Genomic DNA, 27793 nt, shown 5'->3' on the forward strand with positions numbered 1-27793 from the left:
GCCTCTTGTAAAGATATCCCTTTTACCTACAACACAGCACTTAGCTACATCTGTTTTGTAGGAACCCTCATGGTAATTCAGAGGTGGCAATAAGATATGCAAACATCACAACACAGGAAGAGTTGCTATGTTTCCAGTCCTACAGCAGTTGTTAAAAGGGGAATAATCTACTCTGGGTTTTGCATAAATTAATCTTTCGAAAGCAATGCCTTTAAGAAGTACCAAGACTTGAGTGGGGAAATGGAGTCAGAAAGACTTCTGACCAACGAGTTCATGGCAAATCTATGTAAAAGCATTTAATGTACAAGTGTTACCACAATAAATATTGCATTTATAACTTCTATGCATATTCTAACTGAACACATAATTATCACATCCCTAACTCATCTTTTTTTTCCATTGGGAAAGATGTTGGAAGTCATTATGGAAATTATTAGCACCACCTATTGGAGAGATGAGGTAACTGCAATTAATTTTGCTATTTAAATAATGTAAAAGTTGATATGTAACAAAAATATTCTAACATTGTACACTCAATTGTTTATATTTGAAACAGTCAATTCAGCAAGTGGTCAGTGAATGCTATTTGTATAAGAGATGGTCTTTAAGCACAAGCACAATGTTACTAGACACTTTGAGAGGGACATACGCTAAGATGATGGCTCAAGAATTATTTATTGCATGTGGAATTGAGAGGAGGAATCACTGTCATGGGAAAAATAACATCTTTCTGAAAATCTAAGTAGTGTATCCACTGTTTCTCTACTATGACAATTGTAAATAGAAAAATTTCTTACATGATTTCCCTTTCTGAAATCCATGCTGGGAGCTCACGTTAGCTGTGCTTTTTTGGTTCTCTCATTAAGCCAACCCTAATAATTAAATCTCCCCTCTTTATAATTCAAAGCTCTGGTATGCAATTTGTGTATGCAGACTCTAACGTATGCACAAAATGCAACTGTATCACTGGCCTCGGTGCAGGGGTCTGTCTAACCAATTGCAGGAACAAGGTATTTGGATGTCTGGTTTACAAGCCTATGTCTTTCAACTTTCTTTCTGTACCCTTCCTTTACAAAAAATAAGACTGTATTACAAACCACACTTTCTGCAGTATTTCCACAGCAAGAAAAAAGAACTTTCAACACTTCAACAATTATATCGTACAGACAGCATACATTATATACATTGATTTAATCCATTATGATGTGCTGCTTTTTCTAGATTTTTTTTTTCCAAATAAAGGTGTCCTATTCTTACTATGTTTCACTCCTCAGTTCTTCTGTTTCTTAAACACATTCTCCATCTACAGGGATGTTTTAAGGAAAATCCTCTTTTTGAAATATGTGCGACTAAACTAATTATTTCTTCAATTTCATTTTTATAGCAAGAAATTTATTACGGATCACTAGCCCCACTAAATCTCCCTGATTTTTCTCCTTCATATCTCCATTAATAAACTTTGTGTATCTTGTTTAATAGTTGCCTTTATAATAGACTGAGTGCTGCATAAAATTAGTTACCATAACATGCAAAGCCTCTTTTAGAGGTAAGAGAAATGCAATATTCATCAACAAATAGTGAATCTGTATGCTGACCCCATATGAAAAAGTAAGAGATTCTGCATTAGTTTGAATTTATTCTTTTCACAGATTTATATTATTTGAGTAGCACAGGGTTTGGCATGGTCCAAACACTGAAGAAAGATAGCTTCTGAACTGAGGTGCTCACAATCTAAGGACAAGTCAGGAGAAGGAAAGTAACAAGAGCTGACTTATCTACCATTATACACACAAGCATAGGATTCACTATATGCAGCACAGTAGAAGTGGACCTATAGGAAGGATTTACATGGAAACAGGATAGTATATTTGTCCATGAGCTCAGACAGCTCATGTATATCTTATCTAGAGGAACTCCATGAAAGAAGCAGAGAATTTTGCAGGCATTGTTGAGAAGAGTCTTGGTTTTTAGGGGCTGACTGGGGATGTGTTTGGATCCAAGCTCTGGAACCAAATGCTTTGGAGAAGCATGAACCTGCATCTAAAATGTGTTTCTTTGGCCTGTTCCTAGGTCTACAATAGAGTGGATCATACTAGCACAAGATCTAACATTTCAGTCTGGGCTACGGATCTTGTGGCTCTACTGTTCGTGCACTAGATAATGTCTTCCCAGGGCAAAACAACAATTGGAGAAACATAAGAAGATGGATTGGTGCTGGGACTCCCCTGGTTCCAAGATCCAAAGGACACCTTTGTTCCCTCTATCCCATCTCAGCGGATCCAGGTGCTTTCTCCCTATTGCTGTGGGTCTGGGGTAAGATCTACTTGATCGTTTTGCACCTTTTTTATTATTATACCTAGGCATATATTTGTTTTCATGCAATTTATTATGACGGTAACTGCAAAGCTGCTTTTAGCATGTTGCTCTTATAACTTGGGTTCTTTTCAGCACTGATGAAAATAAAGTGTCACATTAAGTTCACCCAGAGCAACACTTTATGTAACTAAGGAAAGCAAATACTACATCATGGCTAGCACGTTAGACTATCACTGCTTTTTTCTTGGCATTATGCAGATTAATATAATATAATATAATGATGCTGTGTGCACCATTTTAACACTCAATGCTGGCCACTCTGTAGTGGCTAATCAGTACTGAGTACGAAGTAATGTGATAGGGTTACTGCAGGTGTCTGGGATTTTGAATGTTGAGTTGCTAATGGATTCCCCCTATAGATAGGTATGCAGAAGTTGATCATAAGGCTTCAGAATAAATTAGTGCTTTTCTTTAGTGTTCGCAGGATAGTAACGTTCCTGAAAACATTTTTGTATAGGGAGTTATTGGGAGAGCATCAACTTGAAATGTTGTAGTTTTTTTAAAGTTAAGTAGTTTCAAACATCAAATCTCCCCCAGAATCCTCATGTCAATTATGAACATTATAATGATGTTCTATTTTTCACATGTTTTTTCCTTCTTGTTGCTGTGTGAAAGAACAACAAATCAAGAAAGGGAAACTGAGCAACTATAAGAGAATCAGTGAAACAGACTATATATATAAAGTGAAACTGAATGTAAAGTGAGCAAGAGGGAAAAAAGAACAGTATTTTTTCCCTAATCTATCAGTTATAAAAATTGTAAATGATACTTGGAACAACAGTAGATTTTTAAGTTGATGATGTGTCTTTCATTTGCTGCGTGCTTTATCTCAGTTGGCTTTGTGTACCAGACGCAATGGCAGGAACCATAATGTTGTCTCCCTTCCTCATGGTTCGATCTGGATATGCATTTATAGCGATGTGATTTAAAAAGTTTGGGTCATGAACATCTGTTGTTCACTGTCCAAAAATTCACTCAAATACTTCATGCAAAATTGAGATCAAAGGCTGTACATGAATACAAACACCGAATGCAAGTGGCACAGAGATGGGATCTGGAATTCTGTTTCAGAATTCAAATGCTGTGCAGGGTCCTTGGTCCAAAAATACTCATTGTGCTAGATGAGTATAAACTGGTGTATGTAGTGATACCAGGTGTGTATGTAGTGATACAGGGTATGTCTGCACTTTGAACTGGAAGATATAATTTCCAGCCTGAAGAGACATAGTCATAATCTTCTGTGAGTGCTTTCTCATTCAAGTTAGGTGTATGTGTTCTGCATGCACAAATGTCAGGAAGTTTTACCCTAGTTGCTACCAGTTAGGTCAGCTGTGGTGCCCCCTGGAGGGGAGTCGGAGCAGTGCCATGTAAATGACCCTGACAACCCAACTGCCCATCACATCCTTCTTACTGCTCGATTAGGCTGTTGGTTAAGCCAGACCCTCACCCTACCGCTCCTTTCAAGGAAGCTCCTCACAGCTCACCACCTGAATGACTCGGGGATGCAGCAGAAGCAGCACCCCATTGGCCTCCTCCAGGTACTCTTCAGACAAGGCAGTGGTAGGCACCCCAGTCTTGGGTTCTCTCCCTATGGGCTTCCAAGCACTGCAGGACCTCCTTTGCCTGGCAGCTACCAGTCTCAACCTTCCTGTGGAGGAGGTCGCTGAGTTGGATGACCCCATGATGGACAGCCTCACTTTGGAGGGTCCTTTGCATGTGGCCCTTCCATTGAACAAAATTATCCTGTCCTCCACTAATGCCATCTGACAAACTCCCGCCTCCGTTTCACCCAGTGTTTGGGGCATGGAATATAAATACTTTGTGCAGTTGAGGGATACAAGTACTTCTACATCCACCTTCTCCCTTGCTCCCTGGTGGTGGAGGTGGTTAATGAAAAGGAGAGACAGTGATAAGTGCTCCAGCCCCTAAACCCAAGGCCACTAAGTGTCTAGATTTATTTGGAAGGAAAATCTATTCCATGGGGGAGGGCTTGTTGGTCAGGGTGGCTAACAAACCGGTTATCTTGGCCTTTTATAATTATGACTCATGGCCCTCCCTCCTTAAATTATGACTCCTGGCCCTGCTCAAAACTTGTGGGAGAAGTTCTGCACCATCGTGTAGGAGATTAAAGTGGTGTCATGCACCTGCTTCTAAGCTTCCCTAGATTTGGCGACGGTGATGTCAGGGCTATTGGTTTGGGAATTGCCATGTGTCCTGTTTACAGCCCTTTAGTCTTCTACTAGAGGTCGAACAAACTATCCAGGACCTCCTTTTGACAGATCATGGCTGTTTGCAGAGCAGACCAATTCCCACCTCCTATAGCTTAAAGGACTCCCATAACACCATGAAGTCCTTGGGCATGCATACATCAGCTACACAAAGGAAGCTGTTTAAGCCTCACTCCCAATCAAAGCCCTTCCAACCCTGCAGGCATCTTGACTTCTATTGTTGGCAGCCTTGCTATTCCTGTCATGAGCCCTCCCACCCACAATCTGGGGCCAACCAGGACCAGTCCAAGCCCCCTTCAAGGGCTAAGCACCCATTTTGATGATGCACTCAAGACCAGAGTACAATTGCTGCGGGATCCTTTTCTTCTGTTTCTCAACAGTCTCTGCCCAGCCATCACATCAGACCGATGAATCCTCCAAATGGGTTAGGGTTAGGGTTGGGCTACACCGTTCCTTTCCATTCTCCTCTGCCTTCACACCCCTCCTGCCTATACTCTCTGAAGATCCCTGTCATGAGCAGCTCCTCCTCCAGAAGGTTCGATTGCGCCTTCACATTGGGGCAGCGGAAAAAGTCCCTCTCCCAATACAGGGGGTGAGGGTTCTACTCCCATTATTTCCTAGTCCCAAAGGCAAAAGGGAACTATCCTGGACCTCAGGGAACTCAACAAGTTTATTGTTTCCCACAAGTTCTATATGGTTTCCCTGGGCACCAGCATTCCTTCCCTGGATCCAGGGGACCGATACACTGCTCTTGATTTTAAAGACATATTTCCACATTGTGATGTAGCCCTCCAATCAGTGCTACCTCCATTTTACTGTAGGCCACCTGCACCTCCAGTTTCTGGCCCTCCCCTTTGGGCTGTCCACAACTCCCAGAGTGTTTATCAAATGTAAATATTGGTAGTGGTGGCCTTCCTCTGTGGCAACGGCATTCACGTTTACCCCTACTGGACAATTGGCTCCTGCAGGGCCACTTCCATCAGGTGAAGGCTCAAGTGACTTTCACAAGAGAAACTCTGGAAAAGATGAGCTCATGCTCAGTCCAGCAAAGTCCTTGTTGATCCCAACTCAATGCACAGAGTTAATCGGAGCAATGGTCAATGCCACCAGGGCAAGGGCATTCCTTCCTAACCATTGCTTCCAGGCTCTCATCCAGGTTCAACACTCTCTGTATGAGTTTCTAGTCACCAGGGGCAGGATTTGCCCCCTTCTTGCTGGATTACATGGCAACATGTGCATACATGGACCTGTTTGTCAGGCTGTGCCTTCACCCCCTCTAGGTATGGTTTTAATAATGGGGGGGAGGTCACCTGTCATCTCCCTTTTCCTCTTTCCTCTCCTCCCCCTGCCCCCTGGCTATATAAACCCTAGGTTCCTATTATCTACTCTAATCTGAAAATCTGAAGACCCACATGGTGAAGTGCGTTTTACCCATGAAAGCTCATTACCTGATCAATAGAATTATTAATCTTTAAGATGCTTCAGGACTGTTTGTTCTTGCTCTTGGTTCCAGTGCCCAGCCCCACCCTGTCCAGGAGCAGCTAGGATCAGAAATTTCTGGGACAGTCTTTTTTTTTGCTCCTGCAGCCCTGGGTTGGCTGGAGGATGCTCAGTCACTCAGTGGGGAGGGCACCTGCGCAGACTGATCACATGTACGGGCTGTGAAGTCATGGAGTGTGTCAGTCAGGATTGCCTTGCACAACCTGATCATCACAAGAGCTGTGAGAGGATGAAACAGGCTTATTGTGAGTAGGCTCTGGAGACTTTAGCTGTTAAATCTAGCAAGATTCTACTGCGTGTATATGAACTATGATTTTTTCCAAGGGTTTATAACGGCCAGTGTTGTGCAGATTTACAGAAAGACAGCAAAAGATGCAACCTTGACATGAAAGCCACCTCCCTGCCAAATTGCAAGCCCCTACTGTAAAGCAGGAGGAGTGCTAGTGTTTTCAAACGAAAAGATCACCAGAAGTTTTTTAACAGTGAAAACCAACATATTTTTGCCTAGCCTTATTTTTAGGAATGGCTGAAGTTTTCCAGAAGTATTCATCTTGGGACAGACATCTTACGGACATTGGCCAAGTTTTATAAGCACCTGAAAATGGTATTATAATGAGAAGTGTTGATGTCAGGCAACCTTAATAGGTGGTGCTAGTAGCCCTGTCTAGAATGCACACATACACTCTCTCTCTCTCTATTTTTGCCTCCAAAATGAAATAGGTGAGGGCTACCACTCCAATACTTGACACTACATGATGTTTGCCTGTATGCAAACTCTTCAGCTCACACCTAATCAGAGGATCTGCATTAATCAGATGTTTAGGATGGGCACTTATGTGGGCTGTAAGAAGAGGGACCAATTATGTTTTTGTTTTTCTCTTTATTAGGTTGCTTCTCAGTTGAATACTGCCATCTGGTACCTTGGTGAATGGAGCCCTGGTATCATATCATGAGTCTGAATTGTTGTAAACTGCAAAGTTTGTCCTCTAACTTCTTTTTAATTTAATTATGCAAACACCTAACTCACAGAAGACACCGTGTCTACTTCTCACTAGTAAACAATTGTTTTCCACAAACTGTATTTGGGGAGGAGTGAGAGATTCCAATTGGCTCAGGCTGCAATGCTGCGAGAGAGAAACTCAGTAACACAAAAGAAAAATGTTAGTAGCTCACAGAAAAAGTCATTCCTTCCCATATTCCCATCACACCATAGGGGTGATTCCATACAAGATGTGTGCATTGACATATTTATTTATTTTTGCCTCTGAAATACAGCAGAATCTATATTCCCTCTGTGCAGGTAACTGCCACACCAGTAGTTATGGTGGGAGAATGGCAGAGAGGTGGGAGTAGAGAAGCAAAAAATATTTCAGGATTCAAAGTGTTTGGCTAAGAGTTTCCCATGAGTCCTCCATTTTGGTTTGGTCAACAATAACACCCTTGCCCTTTACACACTGCTGCCAGCCCCAGTTTCCAAATGCAGATCAAGGTACTTCACTGGCTAACTAAAAGCCATAATGCTCTCCAAGCAGTGCTTGCATGATTGGTCCTAACAACTGAGCGGTTGTATAACTTGTATTGCTGTTTGTATCATTGTAGGAACCAGGCCTGGAGCATTGCCCACATCTGCTCAAGGTTATGTTTGGCCCAGAGATATGTCTTAATCACCATGGGCCAGAGTCTCACAAAAAGCTCAGGGCCAGATTTTCAAGTACTCAGTGTCTACAGTTAGGACCATGTCCTCATTAGGCACCCAAATAAGGGCCAGATTTTAAAAAGAGCTCAATTCCCAAGAGGCTAAATTCTTCGGCAAAGCTGGTTGCCCTTTTCTTGTGAGTAAATAGGAGCACAGCTCTTGTGAAAATCTGACCATATTATGCAAGTAGTTTTTTGTTAATGCTTCATGCCTTGCATAAGTCTGAAAATCCAAGAAGGCATAAGAAGTAGTTAATACAATTTTGGTTTGCATATCTAGAGACATAGGACCATGCAATTTCTCTCTAAGCCACACATACAATTTGCAAGAAATTCTGGGACTATCTTGACCATAAAAGAATTGACAAATTGTAAGGAGCTCAGGAGCAACAAAAGCCATTGGTGGTGGAGGGGAGGTCAGAGGGATTGACTCATACAACAAGATTTCCACAGTTAACTTTCCTACTTCTGGCTTTGCTAAGGAGAGGTGACCCATGCAGGGATTCCAAGGAGAGCACTGGCCACATGCCCCTGCTCCTCCCTTTCCCATCTGTGCTCTGACTATGCTTCTCCTCTCCTGCCCAGGCCCTGCCCTGTCCCTGCTCCGCCCCTACCTGCCTCTTCCTGCACAAGTGCTGTGCCACTTCCGCTGTGTGGGGGGCAGTCCTCTCCCTTCCCCTGGAGTGCTGAGCCTTGAGAATAGTGCAAGCGAGGAAGCTCGCACTGCACTTGGGCCACGCCACTCCAGGGGAGGAGGGGGGACTGCCCCACCCTCACTAGAAGTGGGGTGGTGCTGATGGTGAGTGCTGAGGAGGCCCCAGTGCTCGAGTGTGAGTGACCCCCAGGCCACTTGCCACTGCTGTTGCCTCTGTTGCTAAGAGATGATTGATGGGGTGTTTGAAATAGTTGAAGTGTAGAAACACCCAAGAGAGAGAGAAATTAATTAGGATCATTCAAGAGGGAATAATAAAAGTAAAGCGAGTGAAATTAAAAGAGGAAAATTAAGATTCTAGGAAAAAATTTGAAGCCGTTCCTCTCATGGAAAGTGGAGGAAGCCCTCTCTTGTAAGCCATTTAGATTGGACAAAATGCTAGAATGTGTGCAATAGGAAATGCCTGTATTAGCAAGAGACTGGACTGGGTGTCCTAAGAGCATTGTTCAGTGTCTATGATGATGCAAGCAAAAGTGCCAAAGTGGCTTAAGCACACATCCTGCTGAAAGGAAATGAGACTTTTACTCCTGTATGTTAGACGGAACAAACCCAGAAAATTGATGAGGCTGGAAAAGACAAGGTGATCCATTTAAGTCTCTTTCGTTTGTGGAGTTAGCAATCCTACTTTGGAGTGGGTTTTGGGGGGTTGTACTCATCCTACTCCTTTTTAAAACTATTCACAATATATTTTTCCTATCACTGCCCTTTGTCTTCAATTCTATATATTCAATACTCTGCGGAAATTCTGCCTACATCCCTCTATGGTCTGACCCTTCCTTCACTTAGTTTATGCTTCTTTTTTCTTGTACTTGATATTAGCTCAAACAGTCTTGTAGAATTTCACATCTATTCCATTCAAAATTTTGTATTGCTTAAAGTGATTTCCTTCCCTAAAAAGTGTGCTTTAATTGCAATAGCTGTTTTTGTATAATTAGCCTTTCTAAGTCCCTAAATCAACCTGGATGCTTGCTTCTATATTTCCTTTACGAAAAGGATATTATTGTACAATTAATTATAAATAAGCATAGCATACAGGCTGCCTTCCTTATCTCTACTTATTTTACTAACATTGTTCAACAAAAGGTTTTCAAGGTCTGCAAATGTTTTTAAAATCTATTGACATCTTTGTTCCCTCTCAGAAACGTGTATCTTATATTTTGTAGTATCTCACATGAAATGATATATTCTATTTTTCCATTTCATCTTCCAAAAGTAAAAAATGTTTGCTTTAAGCATTGGCTATAATTAAATCAAAATGATTTCACACAAAAATCTGAATCATCTTGCAAGTGAAAATGTAAAATGGCCTTTTGTAAATAAATACATTATAAAATATGTATTTTACCACATGTTTATTTTTGGTAAGATTTATATTTGAGATTTTGTATTAGACTAGAGTTCCAAAGTTCTCTCTCTCTCTCTCGCTCTGTGTGTGTGTGTGTGTGTGTGTGTAATACAAAACTTATTATATCAAATTCAGAGTTTTATCACAATCAGTGCTAAGTAGATATATTGTGGAATTCAACGAAAAATACTGTTCTTGATAGTTTAAAATGAAGAGAGATTTGGCCAGAAGAGAGCTGATTGAAGAAGGAAATGAAAATTCATTGTGAAATGTATTTTCTAGGAAGGTGTGGATTGCTTGCACAGTATGCATCAAATAGTTGCTGCCACTTTTTAGAAAATAATTTTCCACTTTCCTTTCCCTTGTGAGCATCCCATTACTTTCACTGGAAAGGTCTTACAAGAATTCTCATTAGATCAGAACATCTGTGAGGACCAAAGATGAGCCTGATGGAACTGAACATCAGTGTGATTTAGCAGGTAGGCAGTTCTGTTCACAACTTTTTATGTTGATTTCTAAGTAGGGAGGAGGAAATCTACTCTTTACTATTTGAACAAATGGATGGTGTGAACACTTCACAGTTAGATCACATCCCATACCACCCATGAGTGACAAAGCAAAATCTAAATTTCACCCACTAAAAATTTGCAGGAGGTACCACTATTTTTCATAGAAAAAAATCTAGTTTTGCAATCTCATGTGCAGATTTACCCTGGGGTTTCATTTAATTCACAAAAATTACTTGAAATGAAATAAAAAATCAAACACAAGCCTTCTCCTTAGTCTTGGATGCAGTGAGGTTTCCCCTCAGGGTAGCCCAGCCCACACCCTAGGTCCTCTCAACCTTCTGTGCAGACAGGGTAACAAACAATCTGCAATGACAAGCCACTCACACTTAATGTTTTCCACCGGATCATCACTTTCTGTTTGATTGGGTTTTCAGGCAAGCAAAGTTAGCCTCTTACAGGCATTTAACAACCAAAGAAATCCTTTGTCCTCCAGATGGAATATCACTGCCACCATCTCAGCCAAGAGTTTAGTAGATCTGGAGTGACTCTAGGATTCCAGTTTCCTGTACTCTTCCTGGCAGCACACTCAGTCATAATTTGCTGGAAGGATGATGATGCTTCAGATTGATTTTTAACATCTAAAATTTTGTCTCTCTGAGTTAACTCTTTGTTGGCTATCTTGGTGTGCGTCAGGGTGCTTTCCTTGCACGTCTTCTATCATAACAGGAGTACTCAGCCAGAATCAATGCTATGATGACAATTATCAGAGAGATAGCTGTGTTAGTCTGTATCTTCGAGAACAATAAGAAGTCCTGTGGCACTTTATAGACTAACAGATATTTTGGAGCATAAGCTTTCGTTGGCAAAGACCTGCTTCATCAGATGCAAGAGTGATCTGCAAGATGCATCTGATGAAGCAGGTCTTTTCCCACGAAAGCTTATGCTCCAAAATATCTGTTAGTCTATAAAGTGCCACAGGACTTCTTGTTCTCAAATGCTATGGTGGTTTATCATTATTATTTGCAAGTTTCACATTTATCTTTACAAGGATTTATATCAAAGGAACAAAAGAGCTCTCAGGTCTGGCTTTTCTGTTTCCTTTGTGTTCGTTCTACTGGACACAGAGAGACAAGATGGAGTATCCCAGCTAGACCTTTCTCAACTAACTGATTTTGAATCTCTCACTGTCCTATATTTTCTCTTATCATGTGATACCTCTCCAAAAAAGCAAAGACATGGCATGTCAAAACTGTCAAATTTATAGCTATGTTACTTTAGAAGAACCAGGGGGTCCAAATCTCTGTCCATTTTTGGAGCTGTCTTCAAGGCATTTGAGTAATTTAAAAGATGTTGCATACAAATCAATTATAATACGTAGATTCATTTAATCTTTACTTCATTTCTTTGCATCTGCAGCAGAATAAAAGGAAGATGCTCAGGAGTGGATTCAACATCAGGAAAAATGGATCAAAGCTGAGCTGGCAGGACTAATTGAACCATTGCCAAAGAGGTATCGACGGACTTTTTTTTAAGTTAAAGCAAAAAATAAATCGCCAGAACCAAGGACACTTCCTACAAACTAATTCTATTTACTACAATATTTTAAAAAGGAAAATCTTCACCCTTTCTAGGAAAATCATTTTGTCCTTTTCTAGTCATATAGATTGTTTTATCCTGGTATTCAGAATAATGGAAGCTCAAATAGGAGAGGCAGACCCCGCACAGAGAACAGGTAGATGATATAGTAGGTTGGTGCGGAGCTAGTCTACAGAAACTAAGCCACTCAGCACTGGACAGGGAAAGATGGAAGGAAATACTGAGGGAGGCATCGGACACCAATGGGCTCTGAGCTCATGGTTGTTGATGATGATGACGATAAGTCTGTCTTACACATAGACAGTATTGAGTGTGGAAATCAGTAGAACTGTTGTGCATTTTTTTAAAGTAAACAAATCTCTCTGGTCTCTGTAGAAAAGTTTCTATAGTGAGCAACCACCCACAAAAGACAATTCTTCCCGAATATGTCTCTTTATGATCGGAGTCGTTACTCTGTGACACAACAGCAAATATGTACGTTTTCTACTTATGTCCTATCCACATCAGAAATTTGGCTCCTAAAACTAAGTGAATATAAAGCTTTCAGTAAAAATAGAGAATTATGATAAATATGAGAGAGCCCTTGTGTTTTGCTATTTACAAACCATGCAATACATTCATATTACTTACCGAACTGATCACTCTGAATCATTGTGAACACACAACCACCTTTAACATTGTAGTTAACTTTTTCCCTCTTTGAGGGAGGCAAAAAGATACATTTTTGCTCAAATAACACTTATTATTATTACTACTATAATGTATGTATGTATTTATTTTTTAAACATCAAACAAATAGGGCCAAATTCAGCCTGGGTGTAAGGAAATGCAATTACATTACAAGCTGAAATGGCCTACACAGTGAGCCTTTCTAAAAGGGTGTTAGATACCAAAATGATATATTTATGTGCCCTCTTTGTTTGCCTAACATTTTTGTACTTTTTATGAAAATCAAATGCAGATAATGTTGTTCGAGGCTCTCTCTGGGTCATCTCTGCTCAACAATCAATACAAAAGTGCTGATCAGAGCAGGGAATCACGTTTCTATTCATGTCTGCATTCTTTCTGGCATAGAGGGGCCCTGAGCTTGATGTGGATCTGGGACAGCAAGCTTCGGCATGCGGTACATCAGGGTAATCCGTTAATGGGTCTTAAGACATTTTGTTTACAGTGACTGTCCACAGGCACAGTCCCCTGCAGCTTCCAGTAGCTGGGAATGGTGAACCCCTGACTCTGGGACCACCCTGAGAACCATTAATGTAAACAAAATGTCTTGCAGCCCAATAGTGGCTTACCTTGATGGGCTGTGGTGCCCTCAATGGGTTACCAACTCCTGCCATCAGACAAATAGTCAATAGTGACAAAGGCCATTTTTAAGTTCTAGCTGATCTTCTGGTTTGTGCCTTTGGAAGAGATTTTCTGGCCTTCAGGCCTTATGGCAGTAGTTGGCTTTTTTTGTTTTAATCTTTGTTTCTTTGGTATTTTTTTTTTTTTTACAGCTCCTAGATGTGGTGGGTACTTTACAGGCAAATGAAAAAAAAACAAAACAAAACAGTCTCTGTGCTGAGTAGTTTATTATCCAAATTAGATACAACACAGAAAGAGAGGACAATAAACAAAGGCAAGAGGGAGAGAAGGCTGAGGGTAAATTATGATCCTGTAGGGAAAGTTGAGTATCATCATGAGCTGCTGAAAGACCAGTAAACTGCGGGACCTGGTCTTGACGGTGTGTTTTCCTCTTCTCACCTAAAGTGCGCGTTCACAGTTTTGAGAAATAATACTTATGTTAACCACTCTGAAAACATTTATCAGTTATCATTTGCTAGAGGTGGAAAGCTGCATGTCAGTCCACTAATCGTAGCATACTGCATCAGCCAAGCAACCATGGGATACTAAACACAAGGCAGCAGTGTCACATCAAGCATACTGTTACCACATTGCTTCTATGGATAGTTTCAGCAGGAACTCTTATTTTCGGACACAATGCCAAATCTTCCAGTTGACATGTTATACTTAAATATTTGTCTACTGGTTGCTCTAAACTAAAAAACACAACTGAATGAAAGAAGAACAGGACAGCATAGTGAGTGTGTGTTGTTTTTTCTGCATAGAAAGGACATTACTTTCTAAAAACCATGCCTATTATTTTCTTTTCCTCTCCCTTGTTATAGCAGGTACCGTGTAACCTCTGTGCACTAATTGTTGTAAAAATGCGCCTGGTAGTCCTTCATGGGCAGAATCCCAATTGCCACACATAATTAATAGTGTTACAGTCTTCAAGGCCATAATGCTCATCAGTTATTAATTAGCAATTCATTTTGCTGAATAAATAATACTTATGATTGATGATGGAACTTGTAATTGGGCACTAGTAGTATTCCTCAAGGGAATGGCTTTTCTGCAAGTATTAGCTATGACACTGTACCAGTTAAGAAGAAACCCAAGATCATTTAAGAAAAATCTGTTTTAAACAAGTGTGACAAAGCCAAGGTTTTTCCAATTGGTATGGGACACGTAGCTCTTAAACATCAGAGACTTTCCTGTAACAACCAAATGCTAATCATTCTTGGCTATTTTGTTTCTCTTTTGCTTTGGCTTTTAAGCACTGACTCCATTTTATAGAGAAATGTTCTATACAGTTATTGCATTGTCCTTATGAGCTTTCATGTGTATTCTTCACAGGTTTTGTAGATATAAATAAAAGAGACATTGTCTCTGAAATGCAGTAATGTATTTAAAAGAAATTATTCCGATTACATCTATTTCAGATTAATAGATTGTCACAAATTGATCTTTCTCTCCACATTTATCCTTATGATTATATTTTGGCGTAAACAAAATTGAGTTTATCTGCACTCTCAGAATGGAAAGAGAAACGCTGGTAAATAAAGCAAATAAACTGCCCGCTTTAACTGAGCAGTCAACAAAGAAGACAAGTATAGCAGGTCAGCTGCTGGCCAGATGCTGCCTTCAATTAATATTCCAACCCTAAAAGACATTTATCGCTCAGTTTAGAAGGCAGAGCAGCTGAGTCATAAAAGTGACCCACAAAAGATTTTTTAAAGCAATTATGGTGGCTAAATTGCTTGAAATAAATTAGCTCTGAAAATAAACATAGTTTGCACAGCCTATGCAAAACAAATTTCTGTTCTTCATAAATTGCATGGACTATGTGGGAGCTTATGTTTGACAAGAGTTTGCAATATGCTTCATTACCGCAGCATTTCTTCCTTTGAAAAGGGTTAATAAACTATAAGATATCACTGCCAGCTAAATAGTTCTGCACCCTTTTAAGGAAGTAAGAAGTTGCAAAAGAGCAAGTTAAAAAGAAACCAAGAGACTGTGTTGTAATGCTAACAGGCAATTAACAAACTCATGGGTGTTAATTATCTTCGTACTGTATCATGTTCAATTAGCTTAGTCTCTGCAACAAAGGCAACCATGAACAATTGCTTTGATAGGCATACAGTACTTCATTTGTAGTTAATCGGTTTAAGCCTTGCAGTTGCTAGGCTACACCAGTCTCCAGAGGTAAAAAGCTGCACAGATGCGCTATGTTTAAATGGCTACAGAGAACTGTTTAAACTCAAACCATGTATAACTCTTTATTGATTTTTCACAGAAGATCTCAGCTCTGATGATAAGGTTTTGATATATTTTCCTGCTACAGCCAGTTCCTTGGAGTATTGCAGGAAAAAAAAAATCTGTCAATATGCTTCTATTATGATCTCTTGATCTGTGGCTATAAAAACCTTTAGCTGCAGCCCTTATTATAAAATAATGGAAGAAGCAATATTTGATTTTTTCCCTACTCTGTAATACATGAAGATTTTTTTCCACCATTGCCTCTGGAACCAAATTATAGTGTGTTCCTTCGGTGTTTCTGCTTTAAAATAATACAGAAGAATTTCCAGTGCTAATTAATTTGATTGACTCTCAGCAGGAAGGGATCAGCTGTAGCATCATGAACTTTAACAATAACTACCAACTGATGGGCAGTTCACATCAATATGGCCATCACTAGCCCCTCTCACCTGTCACCAGGCAGGGAGTGAGCAATTCCCACCCCCTGCAGATGCACTGCTTAGCACTTTCTGCCCGATTAGCAATTTATAATGGTGATCAAGAAACAGTCAGTGGCAAATCAAGACAACTGTCTGGCTGCCTGTTTAATTGGCCTTGTTTGCTTTTTGATAAATGGCTCACAACTGCTATCGCCCCTTGTATTTTGACTTTTAATAGGCCACTGTGATTAGACTACCAGCAGATACCAGGTCACAACTGAGGGAAGGTGCAAAAAATGTTAATTAATATCAATAATAGGCAATTATTAGTTAGACAGACGGACCTACTAGCTGCGTGCTCTAATGACTCAGAGCTAACTTGAAGAGAAATGCTGCCAAATTAGCATAACTGTGTATGCAGACGGCATGGCAGACCCTAGCAAACATCTGCTATGTTAGTCATTCAGATAGAATTCCTAGTTTTGGAGGGATATTTGCAAAATCAGCAATTCATCTTGGTCACTTAAAGACACTCACAATACCCTAGTGCCGGGTGCCCTTGAAATTGGGCTTCATATCAGCTCAAGAATTAAACTGTGAGTTTTAATATGGGCACTCCAGGTGAGGTGTTTAATCACTTGTGTAACTTCAACATTAAATAAAACCACATTAGTAGGAGATCTGAGGGACAGCTAGAATTAAATTATTGTACTTAGGCTGGGTCTACACTAGGCAGTACAGTCAATTTCAGACATGCAATTGCTATGGCAATTGCATAGCTAGAATTGATGTATCTGATATCGATTTACCTGACTGTCTTCACTGAAGGAGACCAAAGAGAGAATTTTTCCAGTCGACCTCCCTTACTCCTCGCAACAGCAAGGAGTACAGGGGTTGACTGCTGATCCCAGACAGATTGATTTCGTGCATCGCTGCCAGACACATGAAATCAAACTCCGAAAGGGTCGATCTTCCCGAAAGTGTAAGCCATGCCCTTAGAGTGGTAAGTGAATAAAATATATTACCATAGACGGAATTCTTCTTTTTTTGTTTTACAACAAAGAGGACATTGATGTACCCATGCTTATATTACTGCAATGTTGTGGTAGATTGCCAGATGCCTGAACGTGCATGTTTGCCTGTTTGTGTGTAGGAGGAAGAGAAAGGAGGAGTTTCCTTAGTCCACTGATGGGTGTGCATATATAGGGGACTGGTGCCTTCAGAGGCTGAGGATACAGGGAGGGCCACGCAGAGGGGCATGTGGGGGCACCCCATTTAGCAATTAAAATTGTGGCAGGGGACATTGGGGGACTGTGTACCTTGTGAATGTTACCACAAGTCACCTATGCATACATGTGCATCACTGTTTTCTGTATGTTTAGATGTTATCTTTAGTTGAAAATGCCCAAGAAAGTGAAACTGGCCTGAAGAATATCTCCACCTGCAGGACACAAAACCAAATGGATGCAGAATGTGTATGTAAATTTGTTTTCAGGCTTTTTATATAAAGCTTTAAGATCCCTACTTACATTTTTTTTTCCCCAAAATTAAAAGTTCTGTGAAGTTGAATTCCTTGGTAAAAGTAAGGTCAGGAGGTTACAGTGGTCTGTGTTGTAAATAGTTTTTACCCTGTCAACAGTATAAATTGTGACCCTGTCCTTCAACTAAAATATTGCAAATTGTCTTTTCAAAACTAGGTCCTGTTAGTGGCATGTGGGTATATCTGTGTCGCATGTTAGATCTCGAGACATACCTGACACATTTTTCCTGTGCAACAAATAAAAATATTTGATTTGAAGGTTGGGGGTGGAGGCCTGTAAGAGCCAAAATCTGACTCTGAATTGCACTTTTTTATAGGTATTTCTCAGACAAGTGTCAGAGTGCTCCCGTAGTACCCACTGATATCACTGGAACATGACTGTGAACCTTGTCATGAATGAGGGCACACCATTCTGGGCAGACAGATTTAGAGCTTTACTGTAAAGCTCCAAAGTAGCATTTGTGAAACTCTGCTGGCCCATGGAAGTGCTGGCCTGTGGACATGCTGCAAGTCTCACACTGTTTTCAGGTAGAGGCTGCTCCAGGTTTACATTGTCCCTTTTTAAAGGCCACATGATATATCCTGTCCCACATGTGGAGTCAACTGAGCATCAGCCATCCCAGGTTTACACAATGTAACTCAATCAAATTCACTGAAGTTGTTCTTCATTTACACAAATATACACAAGGTCACAAGCAAGTCTGTAGACTCTATTTAGCTTGATCGAGCCGCTCAGTCTCTTGGATGTCATGGCATATTCTGGCTAGCATAGGCTAACGTATATTGAAACTGCTTGGGGCAGAGACTACACCTTCAATGTCTGTGCAGCGCTTACTTTTGGCATTCCATAACTAGTTATTGTATTTGACTGACATGGGTATATGTGAAAGGTATGCGCCAAGCATATTCACACTGTCTAGCACAGTGGTTCCCAACCTTTTTGAGACGGGGATCCACCTTGACAATTCAGTAAGACTTTGTGACCCAAGGCAATTCAAAATGGGGGGGGGGTTCCTCCCTGTGGAAAAATGCACACCCCTGCCTTCCCAGCTTAAACCCCTCTCAGACCCAAACCATCCCCCCTGCCTACCTCACACAAGCACCGTGCATTGCCGCTGCTGCTCCTTTGCCAAGACGCTGCCACCTCTTCTGCACGGCTCTCCTTCCTACTTCCTTTCTCCACCTGCAGTGCGGGCAGTTCCCTGCCCTGCCATGCTGAAATGGGACTCAGTTTAATTGATTTAATGGCTGGATCCTTCCTGCCAGCCCTTAAACCAATTAAATTGAGTTTCATTTCAGCACAGCAGGGCAGGGTCTGGGAGTTGGATGAGTGAGCAGTGGCAGGAGCCACAAATGGTTCCTTAAGGAGTCACATGCAGCTTGGAGCTGCCCAGCTGGTGATCCTTAGAAAATCTAGTGGTGACCCATGTTTGGGTCCCAATCCATAGGTTGGGAATCCCTGGTCTAGCAGCACCCCTCTTGATATAAGATGACTGTGTGTTCCTGAAGAATATCACCCCAGACTCATGCCTGCTGGGAAGGAAAGTATGCTCTGGGAGGAGTCCAAGCTTGCAGGGATCAGGCTTCTCATGTCTGAAGACTGAAAGGAAGATTGGGTTTCTCTGCACACAGATGATTGATGGGGGAGGAAAACAAGGTTCTGCCCAGCCCAGGTATGTTTTACTACCAGAGTAGTTCTTTCTAGAAACCACTTCTCACCATCTAAGAGAGGGGACAAAGGAAAGTGAGCATGTTTGAGGGGCTGGGAAGGGTTAAGCCAGCCCTAGATCTGTATGTAGTAACTCCTATTAGTTGTGTATCTCCAGTGTGGTCTGTAAAGGACAGATAAAACATAAGCAGTAGAATGTGGGTGTAGAAGCAGTAGAATAGGATCTATTTACATAATTTATCCTCTTGCCTATCCCCATTGTCCCATAGCCCTACTGCCAAGAATCTGTGACCTTTCAGAGTTTCTGCAGTTCAAAAGGCTATCATTGCATTGTACTAAACTGCTTCTAATTTCTAACACGAGAGCAATAATTTATCAAACACTGTTCCATGGGCACTCTCTCCATGTCCAAAACTATGTTGAAAAACATGCATTAAAATAATGTACTTAATATGGCTAGTGTAGTATAATAGGAGAAGAAAAGGAGAGTGTAAACTGTCCAGTACCTCTGTTAGTTATGAGTGGTGCTTCAATAATTCCCTATTTATTTATTTGAATTACAGTACTACATAAAGGCTTGGGGGTCTCATTGTACAGAGAACAGTAGATAGATATAGTGACAATCCTCTGGAGAATTTGCTATCCAAACCGACAAAGCAGACAAAGGAATTATTGTTTTGTCTCCCAAATGGGAAACTGAGGAAGAGTTAGATTAAATCACACAGGAATTCTTTGGCTAAACCCAGCTCTTCTGAGTCAGAATCCAGTGCTTTATTCATACCATGTTCCTCTATTAAAAATAACAGATTTTCTGCAGATTAAAATTTTTGAAATCATACTTCACTGACAAATAACCTAATGTAAATGTACTCTTATTTTGTGGATAGACTTTTCTCCCACTACTCTTGTAATACAATTATTTTTAGGTCAGAGTGTCCATCTTCTATTAATTTTTCCATTTAATAAAAGCAAGAAAGGCTGAAACTGTGGTTGATCTTCAGTTTCAGACTGATGAACATGAACAATGTAAGTTACAGGAAAATGTTTGACTACTCCAGGCTGTAGTATCAATATATTATACCATAAGAAATACTAAGCAAGCTGTTTTACTGGTGAAGCTGTTTATCTGTTCAGACAGCCCAGAGGGGAGGGGAGTGCTTTCAGCTTCTGTAGCCAGCATCTCTCTGGATGTGCTTATCATCTCAAACCATCATGCCTTGGATTAGCTCAAATTTGATTATTCAAAATTTGAGGTAAAGTGGTGATACCTGAGACAAAAGCTCTCATTTTAACTCTATACTGATTATGGAGCTAAGAGAGTATCCCAAGATGAGGTACTTCTACTGAGCTCAATAAATATTAAGTAAAGAGTCTAAGGTGCAGGGGCTACTTTAGAGCACTTACTTTCATCACGTTTACACATTTGTGTTTCCTTTCAGCTGTGACTCTCAATTAGATGAATTATGACAAGCGTTGCCATTTAAATGCAAACTTTGCTGAATGTATTCAAGTTTGGCTATTTGGTACAATGCTCGTAGCAAAAGTAAAGGAGGAACTATTTGCATGGGATAAATGTTTTTCATTGCACTTGCATTACGACATTTGCTTCAGTGGAATGCCTTTCTTTTTTAAAACAAAAAGTTTAAAGATTGTCTTTTAAATTCAAGCTATAAACCTATTTTCTTCTTTGTATAAAGTTTGTAAATGTCTGTCCTATGACAGGAAGAATAATATTTTTTCTAGTCTTACATTTTTAAAAGTTGCATTTATTTAAGCAAGATTTGTCTGTTAAATTGCATGTATTTTAAACAAGGTTCTTTGTAACTCCATAAGAGCTTCTAGTTCCAGCTAAGTTGTTGTTTGCGTTGGATGTTGTGAGAACTCTCTAAGCATTCTTGATATCTAGAGATTTAAACATGGTCTGGAAGGAAGAAAACAACAAACAGGCAAACAAAAAAGCCTCCGATAGCTTAGGTGCCCTGACTGAACTTTCCAATATCTCATTTATTTTGCATACATTATTTCACTAACCCCATCGGAGAAGCTTGCAGTAGAAGGCTAAAACCTACCCAGCAAAGAAGGCATTTGCTCTGGAAAACAAACCATGAAATGGCATGTGCCACTGTAGAATGGTCACAGTCCAATAGAGACACTCAAGATTTATGTCCGAATAACTGAGGGAAGAACTAACCTAGTATTCTATTGAGAGTCTCTTTAAATTCTAATTTATTTAATTCCTGTTTCTTACCATAATAGATGGGCATTTGTGCTAAGTCACCATCATTCTTCCTAGTTAGACTGAAACAAGACCATGGTGTTGGTACAGAGATTATAATACAAGGCTGCTGATTTTCTTCCAGATCACCTCTGGCAAAACGCCTTAGAGATGTCCATTAAGGGGAATGCTTGCACAGATCTCTTCACCACATAGGACCCTAAGAAATTATTTTAAAATAGCAAATTATCTACAGCAGATATTTCAGGGCCTTATGTATTGTAGAGGGTGACCATATCTCCCTATCCCAAATAGGGGACAGGGAATTATGGCGGGCGGGGGGGAGGGGCAGGGGCGGCTCTCCCTGGCTGTGGCTGCTAAGGGCTGCTGCCCTGGTGGACCTTCCCAGATGCCCCACACCTTGGGGCCCCAGAAGGAGGTGGGAACTAGGCAGCAGCCGTGGGGCTGGTCTCCCAGTTTCCCCACACCTCGGGGAGCCAGGAAGGAAGGTGGCAGCTACCCCGCACCCCAACATACCTCTCCCTCTCCAGGGCCCCCTGTTGGTTCCCTCTGGTGTGGCTGGAGAACACATGTGTACCTGCTCTCTGGCCAGCAGCTGTACCTACGTGCCAGCAGGGGGCTGAATATGGGGCAATTAGCCCCTTTGTGAAAATAAGTTGGGACATTGTTTTGGCACCAGAAGTACGGGGCTCTCCTGCCAAAAATGGGACAGATGGTCACCCTAAAATTGATCAATAAGGAGGATTTTTTTTTACCCTCATAAACCCATGAGTAGCTTTAAGACTGAATATATTTTGCACATCTGCTCTACAAAATTGGGTGGATACAGTAGGTTTTGATTTTCCTTTGGAATATAAAAAAGAGCCATGATAGTATATTCATCATAGAAATACTTTTTGGAGTTATTTGAGGCCATAATAGAGTCTGTTCTAGGTGGGATTCATTCAGAAAACTCAACCCAGGTAATATAACATTAAAAAGACCAATTCTACTTTAGTTTCAAGCAAGTGGGTGAGGGATGTAGAAGTAAGAAATTTAGAATCATGTAAAACTTGTCTGAGGGGGAGATGTTTGCAAAGGACTGTTCTGTGTGCCTCAGACTTGTAAGAAGCCCATTTGGTATGACTGTGGAGTGTTTATGAAAAATCAGCTCTAATAAAAAAGTAACCAAAGGTTGGGGAGGGGAATGCCATTTTTCCCACTGTGCTTTTCATATTCACTATAATCTTTCTGTAGAAAAGGGTTCAAAAATGCAAGAAAATTTTTGCTTTAAGCCATGGTCTCCTGTGTCCCTTTACTCACGGTATCGTTGAATGTTGTGTGGTCTTGGGAAAGTTTGTTCAATTTGTTGAGACTGTACCCGTGAATTCTAGCAACACCCACGTAAGTCCTTCATCTTTCCAAAGCAGGTAGTCTTCCATGCACTTCAGTGTCAGCATTTTTTGAATGATACTTTATGTGGACTCTGTGTATCAAATGGCAAAGATAAGGTGATAAATAATAGTGTTTGTGTGAGTGCACTTATGTATGTAATTGATATAATTAAAATACATTTTAAATCAATTCTGTAACTGGATCTGTGCAGGTTGAAATTAATTATGTTCTGGTCAGATGAATAGCCCATCTACAGAAATTCAATTGTAGGAAGTAATAGGAGGTCTTTAAGGTAATGTTTTATCATAAACTAAGTTAACCGTGTAGGAACTGAAGGAAAGTCAGCTATGGCTAGAGGATAAGATAGCAACAAACTGGCCCACAGCATGACAGAACAGAGGTGGTGTGGTGGTTTGGGTCATGAACTTATATGAAAATTACCATAGAATTGTTTAAATAATGGCTAATAGAATATGCCAAGTCGTTTAGAACCCAATCTTGTTGCTCAGATGGTAGATACAGCCTAACCAGGAACTGCTACACAGGAGACAGGAAGGAAAATGGAGTCTAGCCCCTCCAGAGCTATGTGACCTCCTACTCTGGAGGCACCAAGATTCAAGTGGTACCTTCCTTCCCCTTCCAGTCTCATCTCCCCCTCAGACACGTGGCCTCTGGGGAAAACCACAGACAGGAGCCAGCAGAGACTCCAACCAGTAGGAGCAGCTGCAGAAGCAGCCAAAGCATTCAGAGAACTTTCCACTTTTGTCAGGACATGATCTGTGCTACTTGTGCTCTTTCTTTCCTCTCCTCCCCGGTCCTACAGTAGGAGCAGCTGCAGAAGCAGCCAAAGCAGTCAGAGAACTTTCCACTTTTGCCAGGACATGATTGGCTACTTGCGCTCTTTCTTTCCCCTCCTCCCCGGTCCTAACAGTCTCCACTCTCCAGCTATATGTGCTCTGTCACACTCGCGTCATTTCCTTCCACGTCCCCATCACTTCGCTTTTTCTGTTTCGCTTATCCCTCCCCAAGACCCACCTCCCCAAAAGGTGGAAATGACTTTGCCATCGCATTGTTCATTCTGATGGTGTGCTCTGCCGTTTCCCCCACTCTTTCTGGCTTGCCTAGGTAGTGGGCAGGGACTGTCTCCATTACTCTGTTTGGCCAGTGCTCCTTGCCAGTGAAGTCAAGGTGGGGTGGTTGATATTTTGGGAGTGGTGCCTCCATCTCTTAAACACTGAGTAAACCTGAGCATGGTCACCAGGACAGAAAATAGCTCCTGCACATAGATCAGCTTGTTGCTGCTATTCATTATTTGTATTGCTAGAGCATTTACTGGGAGCCCTAATCATGGAATGGGAGCTCACTGTGGAAGTCACAGTACAAACACATGATCTCTGCCCCATGGAACTTGCTGTCCAAGTTTAAGAAGATGCAATAGATGGTAGGACTACAAATGGACTGAATAAGACCCGCACATCCAACCCTCCTGATTTTTGGAAATTTGAATTCAGAATACATATGCTTTCCTCTTAGCTAAAGCTAGACTCTGCTAAACTAGGATGAGCCCAGATTCACTTCCCTAAATTGGGAGAAGCTTGGAAATGAAATTCTAAAATTAAAGCCAACATTAGTGGGCAACTTTCAAAGCAGGTTAGATTTTAAGTTAAACTATCTTAACAATGACATTACAGCAAATAGAACAGCAATAATTTAAAATGTACTATGAAGCCAGTACATGGCTTTTGATATTTACAGATAATACAGTTTAGTCTAGGGCAAGTGACTGTTTGGCTTACATTTGAGTGAGCTGTGCTTTTTTATTGCTATCAAATAAAATTACCAAATATAGAAGTATTAAAAGGCGAATGCTCTGTGTTCCAAAGTTAGGGCGTAGTCTCACTTCATACTGGAATATAGGCTCATAAACTGTGATTAGAACACATCCCTTAAACTGCATTCCGCAAGACAAGCACAGTGTAAGATGGAGTAATGGGCAAGGAGAGATTCAGAGATAAAACTTTAAGTGGGAAAGAAGAGAACAAATGCTGTAAGAGATTACAGAACTACACTTGAAGCATATAAATATAAATGTTATGTATAAGTCATATATGCCATCATGTTCCAGCAATGTCCACACACTTTGTATATCGGGCAAACTGCAAACGCTCTTCACCACAGAATGAATGGACATAGAGAAGACATCAAAACTCTCCAAATACACAAACCTGTCAGCCAGCACTTTAATGGAAACAAAAAAGGAGTCATGTAGCACTTTAAAGACTAACAAAATAATTTAGTACTACATGACTGCTTTTTTATTTTGATAGACTACAGACTAACACAGCTATCTCTCTGTCACTTTAATGGAGTGGGCCATTCTGGTAAAGACCTGAGAGTCTGTGTTCTGGAGAAAAGAGACTTTAACAGCTGTCTACAGAAAGAATGTTTGGTACTAACATTCATATTGAAATTCGACACACTAATGTGGTTGGAACAAGGACAGCAATTACCTGACCCATTACAGGGACTCTTTCACATACTTTCATGTTTGACCTAACACTTAACTTCCCCCCACATGCCCCCTCTTCTGCTCTTCTATCTGATTTGCCAACCTTGATGACAACGTTTCTGATTTGTCAACCTTAGTAACAATTTTTAGATGTCTGTGCTTTATATATTGAGTCTGTTCTGGTAAGGCTATAGATATGAAGAAGTGGGCCTGTCCCACGAAAGCTGTAAGCTGTCCCACATAATAAATTATTTTGTTAGTCTTTTAAGTGCTACAAGACTGCTATTTTATTTTGATAGAATACAGACTAATATGGCTATTTCTCTATTTCTGGTTGGGAAAAGTTTATTCAGTGCAATGATCCATTAGAGAAAATAATAGGAGAAGCTTATCTCCCACCTGGTGAGCCTTCCTGAGAACACTCCAGACAGCCTGTAAGTAACGGCTGTTATGTCTCTACAAGGAAAGTGACCAAGTCACATGATTCTGGATGTCATCTTGGATGTTATTTTTCCACAAATCGGTCTGGGAACCAAGTTTTGAAACAAAGGGTTTCCCCCAGGTCCTAAATTTATATTAGGCAGTGTGTGACATCATGGAGAGGTCTTTGCTCTCCACACAAGAGGCATGCTAATGAGTAGGTTCAAAATATGTGAATGGAGCACTTCCATGAATATGCAGCGCCTCATTAGCATAATGGCTGTCGTGGTGATTCGAAAGTGTGGCTTTCAAATTGCGCACTGTCCATGGAGACGGGGACCTTCTGAAAGGATCCCCCCCCCCAGTTTTCAAAAGCCCCTTCTTCCTATCTGATCCTATCTCCTCAAAATTTTGAGGAGGAAAGGGACTTTGAAGTTGCCCCAGCACTTCGAAGTACCGGCGGGTGAACCGTGGCTAGACGTGTGCCAGTACGTCAAAGTTTAAAACTTCGAAGTTGGGGCGGGGGGCGGGATTTGCTTAATGAAGTGCTGCCTATGCACTGCAGCACTTCATTAGTAAACTCCCCAAACCCTAATTACCATCCTTTCTTCAAAGGAAGGTGGTAGTGTGGACAAGCCCATTCAGTCTCACTTGTGTGTTAGACTTAGTCTGCGTTTCTTCTTTATTTGCTGTGTAAGGTGTTTTGATCTCATTGCTATCACTTCTCATGTATCTTTTGTAGTTAATAAACGTGTTTTTGTTTGATCTAAACCAGTGGCTTTGAGTGAAATACATGGAAAATCATAACTTCAGGGGAAAGGCTCTTGTGTGTTCCTCTCCACCTGTATGTGTGGGGTGAACTCAATGAACGAACACTGTACAACTCCTAGTGCAGTGCGAGACAGTATCATTTTGGGTTTATGATCCAGAGAGGATACATGCCTGGGGAGCTGAGTGGTATCTTGGCTTTAGTCTTTCTGTCATTAGTTCACATGCAGTGGCTGCTCAGGGTGCGCCTCTATGTGTGTAAAATCAGGAGCACGTCTGCAGCTTGCCACAGCAAGTACTAGAAGCATGAATGGTGGTCAGGTTTAGCACCTGCTACTGTAATCCCTGCCATTCCTGGCTAGTGAAAGAGCTATAAATATTTGGGATCCCCAATACAGAATTAAACCATCTTCTGGGAAGAGGGAAAACTACCCCCAAGCCCACTGCTTGCAACTATGTTTACTGTTACACCTGTGCTAAATAAGCCCTCAGTCAGTGCTAAAATCCTCAGAAAGTAACACTTAGCCCATGGCTACACTGCCCCTCCCTTTTGGAAGGGGCATGCAAATGCAGGCGATCGGAAATACCAATAAGCCGTGGATTTAAATATCTTGTGCCTCATTTGCACACTCATGCGGGATCTCAGTTCTAGAAGAGCTGATGTAGAAAGTCAAAACAGCCATGTAGATGGGATCATTCAAAAGGAAACCTTGCTTTCAAAAGCACCCTTTTTACTAAAGAAAGCTAGGAAGAAGGATGCTTTCAAAAGTGGGATTTCTTTACATATGAACCCCATCTACATGGCTGTTTTCGCTTTTGAAATCAGCTCTTCCGGAATCGAGATCCCATGCAAGTATGCAAATGAGACATGAAATGTTTAAATTCATGCTTCATTTTCATTACCGATTGGCTGCATTTGCATGCCCTTTCCAAAAGGGAGAAGCAGTGTAGCCACAGCCTTAGTGTCTAATCCTCTTTCCTAAGCAAGCTGATTCAGAGGTAACCAATGGGAAATCTTCAGCACCATTTGTCAATGGTCAGGATTCTGGAGCCATGGGACACAGATAGCTAACTTTTGAATGGACTGATAACTTCTTATCCCATGGATATGGGATATATGTGCATACTTATCCAGCTGGGTGCCTCTGCAGTATTGACTGCCAAATACTTCTGCCCTATCTCCAAGTGGCTGCACGGATTAACATAAATTACTTGAAATAATGCAGGCGTTGCCTGTCATATCAAATTTACAGGGTCCATAACACAAGATGTTGGCATGGCTGTTAATCTGATTACTTTTAGAGTTAAATGT

Source organism: Carettochelys insculpta, chromosome 8 (assembly GCF_033958435.1).
Source record: "Carettochelys insculpta isolate YL-2023 chromosome 8, ASM3395843v1, whole genome shotgun sequence".
Taxonomy (NCBI): domain Eukaryota; kingdom Metazoa; phylum Chordata; order Testudines; family Carettochelyidae; genus Carettochelys; species Carettochelys insculpta.